This window comes from Palaemon carinicauda, chromosome 29, assembly GCF_036898095.1.
Source record: "Palaemon carinicauda isolate YSFRI2023 chromosome 29, ASM3689809v2, whole genome shotgun sequence".
In the NCBI taxonomy this organism is placed as follows: Eukaryota; Metazoa; Arthropoda; class Malacostraca; order Decapoda; family Palaemonidae; genus Palaemon; species Palaemon carinicauda.
In genome coordinates this window covers 40,467,522-40,487,521 of record NC_090753.1, presented here as the reverse complement: position 1 = coordinate 40,487,521, position 20,000 = coordinate 40,467,522, and positions in this window count along the sequence as shown.

Below are 20,000 nucleotides of genomic sequence, written 5' to 3'. Positions count from 1 at the left end.
AACAAGAGGAAGAGAAATAAGACAGAATAGTGTGCTCGAGTGTACCATCAAGCAAGAGAACTCTAATCCAAGACAGTGGAAGATCATGGTACAGTGGCTATGGCACTACCCAAGACTAGAGAAGAATGGTTTGATTTTGGAGTGTCCTTCTCCTAGAAGAGCTGCTTACCATAGCTAAAGAGTCTCTTCTACTCTCACCAAGAGGAAAGTAGCCACTGAACAATTACAGTGCAGTCATTAACCCCTTGGATGGAGAGGAATTATTTGATAATGTTAGTGTTGTCAGGTATATGAGGAGAGAGGAGAATTTGTAAGGAATAGGGCAGACTATTCAGTATATGTGTAGGCAAAGGAAAAATTAACTTTAACCTGAAAGAAGGGCGAAATATATTACTGTTTGGCCAGTCAAAGTACCCCCATAAGGCTCTAGCGGTAGTGATATAGAAAGATGTATGCATTGTTTTGAAAGGAATTTTAAGACAATAAACGTCCAAAGTGTTGACTCGAAGAGAGAGAGAGAGAGAGAGAGAGAGAGAGAGAGAGAGAGAGAGAGAGAGAGAGAGAGAGAGAGAGAGAGAGAGTTGACTTACAACACTAAGGCATTTTTATGTCCTCCTCAATGAGATATAGAAAGATCTATTCATTGTTTTGAAAGGAATTTTACGACAATAAACTTCCAAAGTGTTGACTCCAAGAGAGAGAGAGAGAGAGAGAGAGAGAGAGAGAGAGAGAGAGAGAGAGAGAGAGAGAGAGAGAGAGAGAGAGAGAGAGAGAGAGAGGTGGACTTAAAGGAGTTTTACGACAATGAACTTTCAAAGTGTTGATTCCGAGAGAGAGAGAGAGAGAGAGAGAGAGAGAGAGAGAGAGAGAGATGTCAGGCATAAGCATTCCATTAACGTTATCATCACATCAGATGAAAAATGAGAAGCAATTCTTCAATTTGCTCATTTCTGGGCATTGGTGAAACGTTCTTAAAATACATGTTCCTTATGGTGCTATTTGGATACAAGAACGTATGGAACAGTAGAACGTTTAGAGGTATATACTCTTCGACATCTTACCTTTAACAATTTATCATGACTATAATTCATTATCTTTTCCCCCCCCCCCACATAAGTTGAAACATTAACAACTTTAATAGCAGTAAAGTTTTTACTTCTAGTCTTGGGTAGTGCCATAGCCTCTGTACCATGGTCTTTCTCTGTCTTGGGGTAGAGTTCTCTTGCTTGAGGGTACACTCGGGCACACTATTCTATCTAGTTTCTCTTCCTCTTGTTTTGTTAAAGTATTTATAGTTTATATAGGAAATATATATCTTAATAGTGTTCCTGTTCTTAAAATATTTCATTCATCCTGGTTTCCTTTCCTCACTTGGCTATTTTCCCTGTTGGTGCCCCTGGGCTTATAGCATCCTGCTTTTCCAACTATGGCTGTAGCTTAGTAAATAATAATAATAATAATTATAATAATAATAATAATAATATTTCATGAATGGTACGTGGTGGGTGGGAGTGGAGTCTTCAAATGATAAATCCCCTTATAGGGATATTTGGAGGTCTCATAAAATGCTTGTAATTGCCCGTTTATCACCTAATTTGAGTTGCACTGAGATCAGGTTTGCTTTGTTCGTGGTAAATCTGACTTTTCTGGGAATATGATCAAAGAGATTCCTTTGTAGTCTTGAATACCGCTGCTTTCGGGAATGGTGTTTTCTGTATCTTGGTGATTTTGATGACCTCCTGAAAGACATTTGCAATACAAGTATATTTTTTATCTTTTGTATTTCTGATAGATATTTGACTAAAATCTAGATCTTATTTGTTACAACAACAGCATATACAGCAGTTTCTATTCCACTGCAGGACAAAGGCCTCAGGCATGCCCCTGTTCATGTCTGGAGTGTGACCAGTTTTCGTCACTATACAGGCCAACTACAGGTTGGTGATGGTGGAAGACTTCCGTATGTCCCTGATTAGTACAGCTTTGATGTTTATGGCGATACACAAAAGCTATCACCATGTTAAGGTATCTCCTCTCGGAAAAGGCAATTGTATTAAATTACGCTAAAATAGGCAGCAAGACAAAAATTAATTCAGCTGAATTAAAAAAAAAAACACATAAACTCTAACCAGATAATAAAACAAGCTCCAGTGTGGGCAGCTGCTACAAATGGAGTACCTCAAGGATCCAGCCTTGGACCATTACTATTTCTGATTTACATCAATGAAATAGATTTAAGATTAAATAGTATAGTTGCCAAATTTGCCAATAATGCTAAACTAAGCATAATCACCTCAAACTCAGAAGACGTAGAAGCCTTAAGAGAGGATCTAATGAAGTTAGGAGAATGGTTCAGAAAATAACAGATTCCCTTCAATTGTGGGAAATGCAAAGTCATACATATAGGATATAGTAACCCACAATCAATTTAGTCACTATTAGGTAATCAAATAGAAAGTGTGGACCTAGAGGAAGATCTTGGCATTATTTTCAGCAAGGATTTGAAGTTCACCAAACAGTGCATACAAGCTGAAAAGAAAGCACAAAAATTAAAAGGTTACATATAGCGACCATTCGAATACAGAAACAAATAAATTTTACTACAGCTGTACACCTTACTAGTGAGACCCTATCTAGAGTACGGAGTCCAATTCTATGCCCCAAATATTCAGAAGGAAATAGACAGAGTGGAAGCAGCACAAGCTAGGGCCACCAAAGTAGCTCCAACACTAAGGCAATGGGGATATAGACAGATGATGGAACATTTTAACTTATTTGATCTACGAACTTGACAAAGAAGGGGACAGTTAATAGAGATATTCAAAATTCTTTAAGAATAACCAATGTAGATTAAAAAAATCTATTCATCTTGAGCATAGATAAGACCAGAGGTAACGGATACAAACTGTAATTTAAAAAACAACACCACTCAATGAGGTATTTTCTTTACAAACAAAATAGTAATATATGGAACAGACTTCCAGCGAATGTAGTAAACAGTACCATGGTAAATGAGTTCAAGAATAAGTTAGACGAGATCATATAAACTCTCTAAAGGTGAATTTTTCTCCCCACGAGCGAATGGAGTCTCCCAGGAAGGACTAAAAGGTCTTTGAGACGACCAAAATACTTGTAACTCTTTCTCTCTCTCTCTCTCTCTCTCTCTCTCTCTCTCTCTCTCTCTCTCTCTCTCTCTCTCTCTCTCTCTCTCTCTCTCTCATCAACTATGTGTGTTGGATTTATTTGTGTGATAAGAACCTTTCTAAAATAACTTGAATGATGTTTGATGTGTTCTCGATGCTGGTATTTAATATAAACGATTTTTCATTATCATTGTTTTTCAATACTAAATACAAGAAGGGGAGGTAAAAACAATGAACTGTCAATAATATACAAATACAATGAGAGAGAGAGAGAGAGAGAGAGAGAGAGAGAGAGAGAGAGAGAGAGAGAGAGAGAGAGAGAGAGAGAGAGAGAGAGAGAGTTGTAATTTGCGGTTCCACACGGTACGTGGAGACTTCAAAGAGTATACAGTATACAGCAAGGTCTATTGTATATACGTATAGTTATACGTATCCAATCCCCTAAAGAGGTCATGAGTCGGAGAGACTGAACATATCTTGGAGACGTGTTCTTTCTCATATTTTCTTCTTTTCTTCAAATAAATTCATATTTCAAAAGGAATTATATTTGAATTCTATTTAGATAACAATAATAAGTTTCCTAAAGTTGATAATGATAATAACTTTAATAATATTAGTTCTTCTTCGAAAATGATTAAGATGTTTGATAATAATAATAATAATAATAATAATAATAATAATAATAATAATAATAATAATAATAATAATAATAATAATAATAATCAGGTCTAGCTTGAAGATGAGAGGAGATGAATAGTACCCTCTCGCAACGCGTAGCAACCGAACTCTTTTGTAATAATAATAATAATAATAATAATAATAATAATAATAATAATAATAATAATAATAATAATAATAATAATAATAATAATAATAATAATATTTCCCTTTCTATCGATTTTTTTTGCTCGAAACATTGAACGATCAAATTGCATCAGTGACGAATAAGAAGCAATTGTGGAAGAAGTCAAAGAAACGTCTCAAATGAGAAAATTGAACGTCATAGGTAGGGATTGTTAACTGCAATATGTAGCGTTTGCTCCATATCTTTATGTCACGCTTAAGGAATTATCTGAATGAAGATGGATTTTGTGCGAGATGAATAATGGGCAAAAGAAGAAGGGGAGAGAAAAAAATTGGTCGGGGGGAGGGAGGGGGGGGGGGGCGCTGATTGGAGGTGAATAGATGAAGAGAAGAGGCAGGAGAGGAAGATGAAGGATATAATTTGGAAAAAATAATTTCATAAAATGATCCTGCGTTATATGGCAAGAATAGTAGTAGTAGTAGTAGTAGTAGTAGTAGTAGTAGTAGTAGTAGTATACAAATTCCATACAAAAGTAAATATATTTTCCAAGTTAAAGTAAATCTTATTCTAAGTTTTACTTTTTCATAGCTTATATGTCTCTATTATAAAAGAGAAATTTATCCATTCTCGTTTTTACTTATCAAAATATTCACAGTGGAAAAGAACTTTCCTTTACTATCCAGACTATCTGATTGGTAAAAGTATGTTTTTTTCTTTTTATTATAGCTGAGTATACAGCAGTCTTTAATTTTTTCATATTAAACTTGCATCATTTGAATTAACAAGAATGATTTCATAATAATTTCTCTAATGATTTAGATTATTACCAGAGCCATCCTGATAATTTTGCCTCCGCCCGTTTGTTAGTTTATCTATTTGCTTGTGGGGGAACTTCAGACACACGCAAAAGAAAAGAAAACTACTTTTCCGATTTTGACCAGACTTGGTCATCATATTGTCTATAACCCAAGGATAAATATGTAACATTTTGGATAGTATCAAAGCACAAGTAGATTAAAAAAAAACAAAAAAACAATTCCAATTTAAAGTAAATAGCATACATATTGTTAGTTTATATTTTGTTTGTCAACAATATTACGCAAAAACTATTTAAACAATTTCAAGGAAACTTGGCGGACTTGTGAGTTATGACAAGAGGACAAATTAATTAGATTTTGATGACAATGCATGGCAATATAATTACATTCTACCGAGTGTCCCTCTAGGTGTTTTTGCGATGAACAAATAAAAGACTACAGAAATATCATCACGAGTTTTAAAAGAGCTGTGTAAATTCTTCTTCATCCGATATCACTCATCTTTCGCTTCCTAAAGAAAAGAATCAGTCCTCCAAATCCCTGACAATTCTGACACAGAATATATTCAATTTTACTTTATTTATACACTTTTGTCCAGTATGTTTCCCTTTCTCGACCAAATTAAAAAAAAAAAACACACACACAAGGATTTTTTAACTGAGAAAATTAGTCTTTGTGTTCACTCCCAAATCCCATTACACTCTCTTACCGTCATGGATAATCATTCACCTGATCTCTTCCAATCTTGACACAGAACCACTTTTCCCACAGAATAATAAACTTAAAAACAATGTCATTAATCAACCATATGTTAACAAAATAGTCATGACCCTTCTGCTGATGGCCGCAGCATTCCCTATTCTCTTCACCGGCCTCTGGGAAGAAAATGAAGAAGAAATACTGAATGATGGGTTTTCACGGATTCATTCATCATCTTGATAATAGAAACTCATGCATTACAGAGTATCTCTCTCTCTCTCTCTCTCTCTCTCTCTCTCTCTCTCTCTCTCTCTCTCTCTCTCTCTCTCTCTCTCTCTCTCTTTTTCTTAAATAATCCGAACAATGAATATTTCACAGAAATAGACTCATCATATAAGTCAACAAACAGAATAAATTTCAATAAATCAGTATGTGAATGGAAACAAATTGATCCGATCTTTAGGCCTATGACCAACTGTGTATAAAGGTAAAAGATTTACGTTGGCGTTCTATATGATTCGAAATACTAATGATAAAAATATTTGACAAATATATCGGAAAGTGACAATGCTAATATATTTGTATAGATAGTTATACACAAGTGTATTAAAGAAAATTTCCTAATAATTACATATTTATGCCACAATCAGAACATAATTGACGTTTTCAAGAACGCACACACACACACACACACACACACACACATATATATATATATATATATATATATATATATATATATATATATATATATATATATATATATATATATATATATATATATATATATATATATATATATATATATATGTATACATATATATATATATACTAAACTTGAGTCTATTATTACATCTGTGTAGGCGACAGTCCAAAAAAGGTAGGGTACAATTATTCTCCAGCATATGTCCAATACTACTCAAACCAAGGCAACAAAGTTAAGAAATCTGTGCATAATTTTCCTTTCTATGTCGATCATATAGTTACAGTTTCGGTGAGTGAGGTAACCGAGATCTCGTCTCGCTTAGGTAACCTAACCTAGGCGTTTTTTATACGTTCAGACATTTCCCTGGTTACTCTCGTGTATTGTGATTTCAATTCATGCAGAGATAGTTATATCTTAGAATTAGATGAAATATTACAAGTCTCCGAAAGGGGATTTAAGGGTAATCCCTCTTTCCCTCAGAGTGTAGCCTTAGGCTACAACCTTAGTGGGTTGGCCTCGAATTTTTAATTCAGGCATGACTATCCTACGGTTTTTTCTGCCGTTCCCATGTAACCACAGATGCAGGTTTTTGGGTTTGGGCAAGAATCTCAGAGTATTTAGTCTGCGGTCGGTAGCTGACTAGCTAGATGAATAGAATTCTTTTGCTAGGTTAGGCTGCCGACATAGGAGGCTAGACCTCCCTAGGCCAGTCCTGAAGGGTCTGTACGATATGATACCTTCTCCCTGTTGCCTAGCAGACTAGTCCTGTGTTGGTTGACCCTAAGCTGAAGAATAGAATTCTTCTACTGCTTAGGGGACATCGGCACTAGAACCCCGTTTCCTTTCCGTTCAGAGGTGGTGGCAAGGGTGCTACCAACCTCTTTTTTGTATTAATCTAACCCTAGGCTAAGGAATAGAAGTCTTTAGCCACATGGGATAGTTCTAATACAGGAACGGAGTTTTGTTAGGTGAGGCAAGACATGCTATACGGCCGGCTCCTGTTGTACCTTTTACAGGACCCTCTTTTCCCTTCCCTTCTATCCCTTTATGTTGGCAACTCCCTGCAACCTTACCGTTGCCGGTGGGTTTCCGGGATCGACCAGATTCCCTCTCTTCACCCGTTGTCCAACTTTCAGTAGCTATCTCAGTGGTAGGCAGCCATGACAACTGCTGCCTGACAGCCATGACAGCTGCCGGCTGGCAGTCATGGCAGCTGCCGGCCGGCAGTCATGATGGCTGCTGGCAGGCAGCCAGGGCAGCTGGTGGCCGGTAGCTGGTGGCCGGCACCTGGTGGCCATATTCGCTGTGAGTGGGAAGTCCCTTCTGTTACCAAAGGTTCTTCCGTTCTCCCTTGGACTGCTAGCTACAGCATCTGTTGCCGAGGTGTTGCCTACCAGGCCGGCACAGATTGGTGCTGACTTAACCGGCAGCACGGTGACTGTACTGATACTACAGGGTATAGACAGGTCCTCGCTGGCGACAGTACTGTAGCTGGATGGAAGCTTGAATGTTACATTCTCCCCTTCCATTTGAACCTTTTTCTGGAGAAAGGTAGTAAAATTACACTTTTACACCCATATTTACTGTATATATACACAGTATTAGGTAGCCTTTTCTCCATTCTTTCTCTCTCTCTCTTTTACCTAGCAGGCTGGATTTACCGGCAAAAGGTAGCTATGCCGACGACATGCCGGCTGAACTACAGTATATGTTTATACATGTTGTTTGTATATTTCCAGTATAGGATATACTGCAAATAGAAAGCTACTGTATATATCATAATAGTAGTGTTTTCCGAAATATTTTGAGTATCCTACCCAAGTATTTGTGGAACTCAATATCATATCGAAAGAATTTAATTTCTTCAATATTCTGATTAGAAATCAGTCTTCAGATTACCCTGCAATATTGAAATTTTAAAGGACTGGAGATTACACTCCTAACCCTTAAAGGGCAGAGCCCTTATCCTTGAGTCTTCTTGAGGTCAAAGCAATTAGGTTGGGTGGGATACACAAATATATGTCTTTAATTTTCCCCAGTCCAGTTGGCATCATGCCAGCTAGACCGAGCAGTCAGATGCTCGCCATGAAGGCAGCACATTGGCTGGATCATACTATATATAATTATACATTAGCCAGTAATTTGCAATATAGTGCATACTACAAATAGAAAACTACAGTACGAATATACAGTGGTTATTTCTAACATATCCTAGGTACCCTTGTGCGAGCTTATGCTGGTGCCACTCTTATATTGAAGGAATAGTGTTTCTTCATTAAGCTTATTAAGAAATCAGTCATCCTTACCCCACAGTGTTTAGTATAAAAGGGACAGTGAATTATACACTTCTCTACCCCTAGGGGTGAGAACCCCCTTTTTAGTGGGAGGCAACAGCATTTGTTTGCGGAGGATACACAAATACGTGTCTCCAACTATCCCTTTATAGCTTGCTATCCTAAGCTATTCTGCTAAGATACGACTTTTGATATATTGGTTATCAGTGAGATAATCAATCGTATACTCATTCTGTTTTCCTTTCTTTACAGGAGGAACACCAGATGTCATGTGTTGCAGTCTTCTTCAAAACTAAAAGTAAGTGTTTTTACGGATATAATGCATGCAGGTTTCATGCCCCCTGCAATATCATTTCCGAACCCTGCATTATTGGAAACCATAGGCTTGCAAAATATGTCGGACCTTATTGTCTGAGGGTTTTAAGAATCCCAATTGGGTAGAGACTAGGGATGCAGCTCGTTTCAAGCTACGCAACTAGGTGAGAGGCTTTCATAAAATCTCTCCGGGACCATACTTGCCTAATGACAAGATGCGTAGAATAATATTTCAAACAGCAAGTAAGGAAATAGTGGTACCCCAGACACGAGGTACATCTTCCGACGGCCAGGGAACCTTCAGGAAGGAAGGCAGAAAGTGCCCACGAGAAATGCAATGTAGAGCCTTGTAAAGCTCCACTTGGTGCTCCCCAGGGGTCATACAAACGACCCATAGATCAAGACCTTCCAACATGCTCCTAAAACCAATCCTTGGAGGTTTGCGGAGCTGATGCTGATTTTAAACAGCAAACACTACATCTCGGAGAAGATGGGTGCTGTTTATTTGGAAAAAATCCAGTTTTGGCCAAGATTTGACGCTTTCCCTAACTGTTTCGTTAGACTGAAGGATGAACCAAGGTCAAGAAAAGGAACGGAATCAAAGGAGGTTATGATTCTCGACCATGATAAAGCACAGGCTATCCTATCAAGTAGCATAGAAAAGGCGGGTTACTCGGTGTCCAAGGTATTCACACCAGGTAACAGGCACTCTTCCTTTCTTGCTCCTGCTTCAATTTCATTCCCCTTTACGGAGAAGGCATTTAAATATGTCACCGAGGCAGTGGAGGCAGGTAAACTGTGTCCTACACTCAAGGAGTGCGAGCCTCTGTCACTAGCCTTACCCAGACAGGAGAAGAACTGGAAGGAAGCCCATTTAATCTTTTCAGTAAGAAGACTTGAGGCGGATGTCGCCAGTCGACAATATAAGGAAAATCTCCCTAAATTATTTGAGGTTCTCTTACTTGATGAACAAGAGACAAAGGAGAGACTTGCAGCCTCCCTATCTCTACAAAACTACATAGAGTTCTGTTCAGCTCATCAAGATACCCCAGACATGTTCAAGATCTTAGCTAAAATACATATGGCTACCTTGGTAAAAGACCTTTATGTCTTTATAAAGGCTAGAAGAACATGTTAGGAGTCTGTGTTCGCTAACGCGACCGCAAAACACGAAACAAGGAAGCTAATATCTTCCAACATCTGGGGTAAATACCTCTTTCCAGACGAGGTAGTCAGGAAAGTGATTAAGAACGCCATCACGGAGAAAGTAGGACTTCTCCAAAAGTGGGGCATCATGTCAAAAAGAGAGTCTTCCACAGTTGTGGGTCCCCAACCTAAGAGGAAGACGGAAAGGTCTGGAAATTCATTTCGAGCTGTTCAACAACATCCCACAGTTGTAGTGACCGCGCTGCCGCAGGCAGGTGGTCGAAAATATAATCCTACTGATCAGTCGAAGCATAGAAATGCTTCTGGTAGGAGGGAGGTTCCTTCAGGATCGCTGGACCTTCGATCCTTGGGTCCATGGCCTAATCAAGATGGGACTAAGATGGGAGGTGGAGATGTCTCCACCATCATTTCCTCAACTCTTCCTATAATCCAAAACCCTCCTGGAGGAGTTTACTTGAGAGCACTAGAGCATACAGGTCGTAAGGAAACTATAGTCCACCGAATTCAAGGGAAGGCCGTTGTGTGTCTATGAGAAGGACTCAAGAAAATTCAGAGTCATTCTGGACTTGTCTCCACTCATCAAATCCAAATAAAACAACAAGTTCAGAATGTTTATCCTTCTGAACATAAGGACTCTGTTGCAAAAAAAGAATGCCCGTAGTCTTACCAGACCTAAAAGTCCTCTATTGGCAACTTCCAGTCAATCACCCTCTCCCCTCCTATCTAGGATTCAAGTTACACAAAGTAACGTATTTCCTAGGAAAGATACTTGTCAGACTAGACACAGTCCTAGATATCTTCATAAAATTGGCAGACACAGTCACGCAATGATTAAGCCTAGGAAAGGTTCAGGCAACAATGTACCTGGACGAGAGGCTGGGGTGGGCAGCACCCAATGTGGCTGGTATATGAACATCCAAGGATATGATCTGGTCCCCAGAACATCGCGGATGTAAAATAAGCTTCAAGAAGTCTCGATTCTCTCCAGCTCAAGGGTTTCCATGGCAAAAAAGCCATTGAAGCCTGTGGTCACACCAACTCTCCTTTCCTTTGGGAATGTAAAAGGAGATGGCAAGGTCGGTCAAGAGACTGGTAATCAGTCAGATTCCCAAAACGCAAACAGGGAGGAGCTCTAATCTCTCTCCAGTTCGCAATAGAGACAGACTCAATGCTAAGAGCACTGCTGCAAGATGCGTTGAGAGTCTGGAGAGAACAAGCATAAACGCTCTAAGAGATCTAAAAAGACCGATATCGGTCCTTCCTTAATCGCTTCCCTAACAAAGGTCAAAGCCCGAAAGTCTCAAGACCATGTTGGTCCTGTCATGAGTGGGGAAACTCTCTCCACACAGATCAGATTGTCTTCGGCTGATCTGGGACTCCGAAGCGATAATGAGACGCTGCAATTGACGATGCTAAAGAACGTCTCATACAGTCTAGGTGTAATTAACCATCCCTTACCTAAAGGGATGGCACCTGTCAGCAGTTCATATACAACCAATTCGCAATGTGACAGTGGATGCTCTACTCGGGCTCAAGCCGATAGAGTTAAAATGGTCCACGGATGCAGACCTATTCTCTCCCAGATGGGAACAAGTTCCCGAACTGACGTCTGACCTCTTCATTTCGAGCGTCGTCAAGGAATACCTCGATACATAGCCCCATACGAGGATCCTCTAATAAAAATGACAGTCATCATGTCTCTGAAATGGAAGGGATAGACTTAAGATTTCCAGTACATCCCATCCAATCACCTGCTGAGAGTGCTCAACATGCTGAGATCCTTCCAGTGAGGAGTAGCTCTATTGGCTCCAAGGTAGCCCAAGAGCAATCTGTCCTCTTTGAGAAAGGAACAGAGGCTGAGGCTGACCTTAGTTCTGAACCCTGGACTACTTCAGAAGGTTCAGAGATTAATTGCCTTCGATTTATCACAGAAAAGCCAAACCCTTCGTTGCATGATTTTCTTGCCCTAGTGGTTAGGAAAAGGTTTGGGATCTCAAAATGCAATATAGAATTCTTAGAAGAATACAAGTCTAAGTCAACTAGAAGACAATATGAGTCATCATGGAAAAAGTGGTTTGCTTTGGTAAAAGCAAAAGGACCGAAAGAGATTTCAATGAACTTCTGTATGTCCCTCTTTATCCATCTTCATAACCAAGGTTTGGCGGCCAACACGATAACTACGTGCAAGTCAGCCTTGACAAGACCTCTTCTATATGCTTTTCAAATGGACTTGGCGAATGAGATCTTTAATAGGATCCCGAAGGCATGTGCAAGGCTTAGGCCTGCAGCACCACCAAAGTCCATCTCTTGGTCTTTGGACAAGGTCCTACATTATGCCTCATCCATGAATGATTAAGATTGTTTGCTTAAGGATCTAACCCAAAAGGTTATTTTTCTGTTCGCTATAGCCTCAGGGGCTAGAGTTAGTGAAATAGTGGCCCTATCTAGAGATAAGGGCCACATTCAGTTCGCAGAAACAGGAGAACTGGATCTCTTCCCTGATCCGACCTTTCTCGCTAAGAATGCACTACCCACTAAAAGGTAGGGTCCCTGGAGAATCTGCCCTCAGAAGGAAGATGTCTCTCTATGTCCGGTAACTTCAGACTTCAGGGGAGGACACCTCTTTAAAGGAGGAACATCTGGATGAAACTTATCCCTAAAACAACTGAGGGCGAAACTCACCTACTTTGTTCGTAGAGCGGATCCTGACAGTACTCCTGCAGGTCATGATCCGAGAAAGATTGCTTCATCACTGAACTTTTTTCAGTATATGGACTTTGAGGGTCTTCATTCCTACACCGGATGGAAATCATCCAGAGTGCTTTACAAACACTATGCGAAACAGTTCTATGAACTGAAGCAGTATGTGGTGACGTCGGGTGTAGTATTTAACCTGCCGTTTAATTCTACAATGAACAGCTAATTAACTGGGACTGTCAATTAAAGGGAGAAGGGGTCATCTCTCTTAGTGTGACCTCTTTTGGATATGTGTTACCATGGTGACACTAACTCTTTTAAAAAATCCCACGTGTGGAATTATACAGATAGCACTAGTGCCGTGTGTATGTAGTACACAGTTTCGATAGAGGTAACCGGTACAGGAATTATGAAGAGATATTTTATTATAAATTTTTCTTCAATCTGAGAGTGGCTCTCATCATTTCTTTCTTCCCAAGAAAGAAAGATAATCTCTGTACATGTTACACGTATAATTCTGTTATCATGCTACATTCGTTTTACTTGCTAATTCCCTTAGTCATTTATCGAAAATAAGTGTCTACTATAATATAATTGCGTCCTATTTCGCTTGACAATTGCATGATTAAAAGAACCAGAGTATGTACTCTTCATATATTTGTACGCTCACAAACAATGGATATAAGAAACACTGATAAGTATTTGGTAATATTCACAAACTACGAGACGGTTTGTACATCCAGTGTATACTTATGTTTGTTCATACAATATATGCTAACCTTGAGACCCCTTTTCTAATGTCTAGAATGACTATTCCCTGTAGGGGGCAGAAAGCACTAACATCGTGTATGATTAGTGATAATGATGGATAATGGTAACGTAATTTGTCTTGATTGGTCCAAATGATCATAGAAATGTTGTTCCAAGGTTAAGGCACTGATGAAAATTCACAGATACACTAATGCTCTGATATGCTTCCATCAGGACAACATGGCTTGAGCCCAAAAAACGGATTTAGAGCGAAGCGAAAAACCTATTTTTGGGTGAGATTGCCATGTCGTCCTGATGGTCCCACCCTTCTTTTCTAAAAAGAAAAGATCTTCACAGTATCCCTCCCTGGGGCGTTGTATCTGTGGCACCACGCTCAATGCTACAAGGAATGTCCGCCATCTTGGGAATGGCGCTGTGGTGGTGGTCAATAGTAGTACGAGAACGGGGGTATCCTTGATACAGCCCCCCTTCTATTCTGCCACGTCCCCCTCGAAGTGCAAACGCTATTAGGGGTGCAGATTGCTATGTGGCGTGTCAAGAATACGTCCTCTGATATTACGCGATATCCTAGAGAGAAAATTTAAGGATATTCGCTCCAGGAGTTAAAATTATGGACCTGAAGGTTTAATTCTCTGCGAATATCACTGTAGTAACATATATCGCTTAGGAAGCTACTTTAGGCACTTCCATCAGGACGACATGGCGATTTCACCCAAAAATAGATTTCCCGCTTCGCTCGAAATACTTTATATATATATATATATATATATATATATATATATATATATATATATATATATATATATATATATATATATATATATATATATATATATATATATATATATATATATATATATATATATATATATATATATATATATATAAATATATATATATATATATATATATATATATATATATATATATATATATATATATATATATATATATGACAAATTTTGCTCATTTAGTCGTGTTTTTCATATTCAAATAAGCCATATAGATTTTTGATACATTAATGTCTGGATTTTCTTAACGACCTCGGGATCAGAGCCCCATACGGGAATCGAACCCTGGTCCGGCAAGCTTGTAGGGACAGTGACTACCACTTGGCCACGAAGAAAGATAAAAGTCAATGACAATTCTTCCGTACTTATACCTATCAAATTTAGGTGTTTTGTATTTAGAATTGAAATCAACCCATCTTCACCATCGTAGCTAATTAGTAGTTTGTTACTTGGCATTCGATTAATGATAAATTTTGCACATTTTGACGTGTTTTTCATATTCAAATAAGCCATATATATTTTTGATACATTAATATCTGGAATCTCTTAACGACCTCGGGATCAGAGCCCCAGGTGGAATCACACAAAGACAAGAACTTGTGACCGTCCAGGAATCGAACCCTTGTCTGGCAAGCTTGTAGAGACAGTGACTACCACTTGGCCACGAAGAAAGATAAAAGTCAATGACAATTCTTCCGTACTTATACCTATCAAATTTAGGTGTTTTGTATTTAGAATTGAAATCAACCCATCTTCACCATCGTAGCTAATTAGTAGTTTGTTACTTGGCATTCGATTAATGATAAATTTTGCACATTTAGACGTGTTTTTCATATTCAAATAAGCCATATATATTTTTGAGACATTAATGTCTGGATTCTCTTAACGACCTCGGGATCAGAGCCCCAGGCGAAATCACACAAAGACAAGAGCTTGTGTCCGGCCGGGAATCGAACCCTGGTCGGCAAGCTTGTATAGACAGTGACTAAACCATTTGGCCACGAAGAAAGATAAAAGTCAATGACAATTCCACTGTACTTATACCTGTCGAATTCAGGTGTTTTGTACTTAGAATTGAAATCAACCCATCTTCACCTTCATCTCTAATTGGTAGTTTGTTACTTGGCATTCGATTAATGATAAAATTTTGCACATTTAGACGTGTTTTTCATATTCAAATAAGCCATAAATATTTTTTATACATTAATGTCTGGATTCTCTTAACGACCTCGGGATCAGAGCCCCAGGCGAAATCACACAAAGACAAGAGCTTGTGTCCGGCCGGGAATTGAACCCTGGTCGGCAAGCTTGTATAGACAGTGACTAAACCACTTGGCCACGAAGAAAGATAAAAGTCAATGACAATTCCACTGTACTTATACCTGTCGAATTCAGGTGTTTTGTACTTAGAATTGAAATCAACCCATCTACACCATCGTAGCTAATTGGTAGTTTGTTACTTGGCATTCGATTAATGATAAATTTTGCACATTTAGACGTGTTTTTCATATTCAAATAAGCCATATATATTTTTGATACATTAATGTCTGGATTCTCTTTTGTGATTCCACCTGGGGCTCTGATCCCGAGGTCGTTAAGAGAATCCAGACATTAATGTATCAAAAATATTTATGGCTTATTTGAATATGAAAAACACGTCTAAATGTGCAAAATTTATCATTAATCGAATGCCAAATAACAAACTACTAATTAGCTACGATGGTGAAGATGGGTTGATTTCAATTCTAAGTACAAATCACCTAAATTCGATAAGTATAAGGACGGAAGAATTGTCATTGACTTTTATCTTTCTTCGTGGCCAAGTGGAATTTTGTCATTTTGTGAAAGAATTCCCTTTTTAGGAAGATTTTTTCATAATAATTCTTAATGTTTACCAAGATGATATATGTATATAAATAAGATTAATCAAACATGCGTACTGTCTTTAAAAAAAAAAAAAAGAAAACATGACATTTAAGACAAGATTTCAAAATAAATAGCTATAGGAGAGAATATTTATTGTACCTTTTTGAGAAAACTATCACTCATATTATTAATGTTTTCCGTCAAACTGCTGATCAATAAAAACGAGCATAGTTAAATCAAGGACGAATGTTCAATATACTTCATATATTCTTTCCCAGTATTTGATAGAAAGCACTTTTTTATGGTGAGTTTACCGCAAATATTCTTTTAGCATTTAAATCTTTTTAACATTAGTTTTTGAAAGATCAGAAAACAACCTCACAATAACCACAATCTGTTATTGATTGTAGAACACATTATTTCTTTCTGGTTCATAACTTTCCATCCCCTCATTCATAAGAAGTCATCAAATTATTTTTTTGTATCATTTTAAAGAATGAACAAATCTTTGAAAAAGTAAATAGTATAAAAAATGTACTGATAATATGTAAAAAGGTATTGAAAATCAGATATTTTCCTTCAAATTCTAAAATTTCATTGTTATTTATGTTTATGATTATTGTCCACCCAATGAAACATTTTATAAGCTACCCTTTCCAATATGATGAAATTTAACTTGTATCCTAAAATTTCTTCAATTCAAATCTAAACTTTTCGATCACCGAAATAGTCTTTATAAAACTTTCTCAAAGACTACTGAGAGTTATGCCTACTCTGGACTGCCTTACTAGAAAGAATCTATAACCATCCCCTTTAGTCTCATTAAAAGCTATACCTACTTCAAGCATTAGAACTTTCGTTACACAAGAAAGAAAAATCTTAGGCATCTATAAATACATATTCCTTAAAACTTGTCCCTGAACTTTGAAAATATATTTTTTCCCACTCATAATTTTGGCTCTCATTATTGATAAAGAAATAAAAAAAGGCAAAAAATTGGAAACATCTTTGAAAAATAAAATCTGAGAGATACAAAGACGACATTGATTAGGATGAAAGTCTGAAGTACTCTCGATAAAGTGCACTTGCTAACTTCACCAGTAACTACTCGACGAACAATGCACCGGAAACCTTTGAAGGTCTTAAAGCAAAGCATCAAAGTTTCTTCATGTCTGGCAAAGAGAATTTCCTAAATCTAGAAACATTCCTACGAGCTCTCAGACGAGAAACTTCCATGATGAGCATTTTCCTGAAGTTATCCTTCATACATTGATGCAGATAAAATGAGTTTATCATGTTATATATACATGTATAGGCAATTGTATGTATATATGAATTCAATTTTGTTGCATCTCTAGAAGAATTGTTTGGTATTGTTAAAACAGCCCATAAAGGTGGTAAAAAAAAAAAAATGTTGAAGTGAAAAAGAAATGGTCAAACATCACACAAGAGGTATGCTACTCTTACATTCATTCTGTGAGCACTGCCATCGAAAGAAAGCCAGAAAAATTCCAAAGGGTTTTCTAGTCAAACCGGTACATAGTCATGATATCCATTCGAAATGCCAGATGGATCTTATAAATATTCAAACATTACCTGATGGAGACTTCAAGTACATTATGATATATGTAAATCCTTTCAGCAAATTTTGCACTGCGTCCACTTGCATCAAAAAGAGCAGAAAATCTTCTAGTTATATTTCTGATATTTTGAGCACCTGCTATTTTACAGTCCGACAACAGACGGGAGTTTGTCATTGCCATCATCGCAGAGCTTTCGGTGCTATGATCAGAACTGAAGTTGTGGACTGGACTTCCACGTCATCCTCAAAGCCAAGGCGCTGTTGACGGTCTAAATGGAGTGAACCAGGACAAACTGACCATCTGGATGAGGGAAAACAACAGTAGAAGGTGGTCAGTAGGTCTCAAGTTTGTTCAGTGGCAAGTTAATATCAGCCATCACGAAACAACTGGCAACAGCCCATTCAAAACTACATTTGGACAAAATCCGTAGGTTAGATTAGGATCATCTATCCTGCCAAGAACAGCTCTTTGTAATATATTTACCGAGGATGACTTGGGTTATTTATGGAAGCAGAGACAGGGGTAGAGGCAGAGGAAGAAGCAGTGACAGTGGCAGAGGCAGAGGCAGAAGCAGTGACAGGGGCAGAAGCAGAGACAGGGCAGAGGCAGAGGCAGAGGCATAGATGAGCGGAAGCTAGAAGCAGAGACAAGGGCAGAGGCTGAAACGGTAACTACAAATTTCCAAACGATCCGTGTTTCAGCTAATCTAGGGCAATCCGAGGCAGCAACACGGATGACAAGACATGGCAAGCTCCTGCTTAAGCCATTATCCATTGGTCAGTGTGCTACGCTGAAGGTACTGGATGTCAATCGTGGTCCAATAGCTCCTAAAAATCTGTTAGTGGACGTCCTAAAGGAACAAGATGGACTATACACTAAGTTGTTGGGAGGGAATTCTTAGACCAAAATTTACAGTGGCTGATTTAAGTGCAATCAAACCGCACAGGATAAAGTCTGAAGAGTTCCTGATATCTTCCTATCGATTAGAACAGCAACAGCACGAGCCACTGGTGAGTAAGGATATAGAAAGTGTCAATATTCTACTCAATATACATCAGGACGGTGAAGCTGCCTAAGGAAAAAAAAAAATGCAACTTGTACCGCTCACCCGGGCAGATCATGCAAAAATTTCTGATTGGAGTCAACCGAAACCTGAGATCTATTGACCTATTTCTCTTTTACTGATATTGTATTAATTGTTTGTATTTATTCAAATGAATTATAATTCTTTTAACTGTCTCTACATAATCATGTTGCATTCTCTTGTAACCTCCCGTGGGTTGTCTGTTGGATTAATTTCCACATTTACAATAAACCATATTATATGTTATATAGATTAGGCAGTCGTATTCACATCAGACAACATTGAGCTGCATAAATTGAACAGCAGGCATGTTTGCCCTAATGTTAACAAACTGAAAACATTATGTAAACTGCTTGCTCAATGTACGCATTAGGCTATTTTCTGACTAATGTTTACATTAGGCAATTATCCTCATTATTCGTAATATATATATATATATATATATATATATATATATATATATATATATATATATATATATATATATATATATATATATATATATATATATATATATATATATATATATATATATATATATATATATATATATATATATGTGTGTGTGAATATATATATATATATATATATATATATATATATATATATATATATATATATGTGTGTGTGTGTGTGTGTGTGTGTGTGTGTATGTGTGTGTATGTATGCATATTGATATATCTTTCTTATCTTTATGTACCATCTTCATATTGTTTGAAAGTTATGTAGTATATATTCTTAGTTTACCATAATGTCCATAAACAGATAATCTGATTCATGAAAATATCCTACACGAAATTTAAATCCTTCAATTCTTTTACAAGATCAATTATATCTTTCATATAGGTATGCATTGGGGTGGTTAGCAAGAGCTCTTGACTTGGAAATAAAGACGTCATCATGAATTATTATCTGTTCCATCCTTTTCTTCATTACGTTCAAGGAAAGAAGAACAATAAATTAAAAGTATTTCATATGATTCTGTACAAATTTTCATTATGACAATGAATAAAATTTAAAGAAATTCTAAATATGAAAATTATGGATCCATTATTATGTAATCAATTCAACGTGTTATTTAAAAAGTACTTGAAAAAATATATCCAAAATAATATATGAACATATAATAATCTGAAAAAGAAATAAGTTTTGAATTTCTGCTGCTGCGTCTGATTCTATCCAGCTAAGCATAAAAAATCCCATTTTATACAAATTTTACAAACTATGGATCAGAGGAAGGTGGAAACTTAGGCCATAAGGA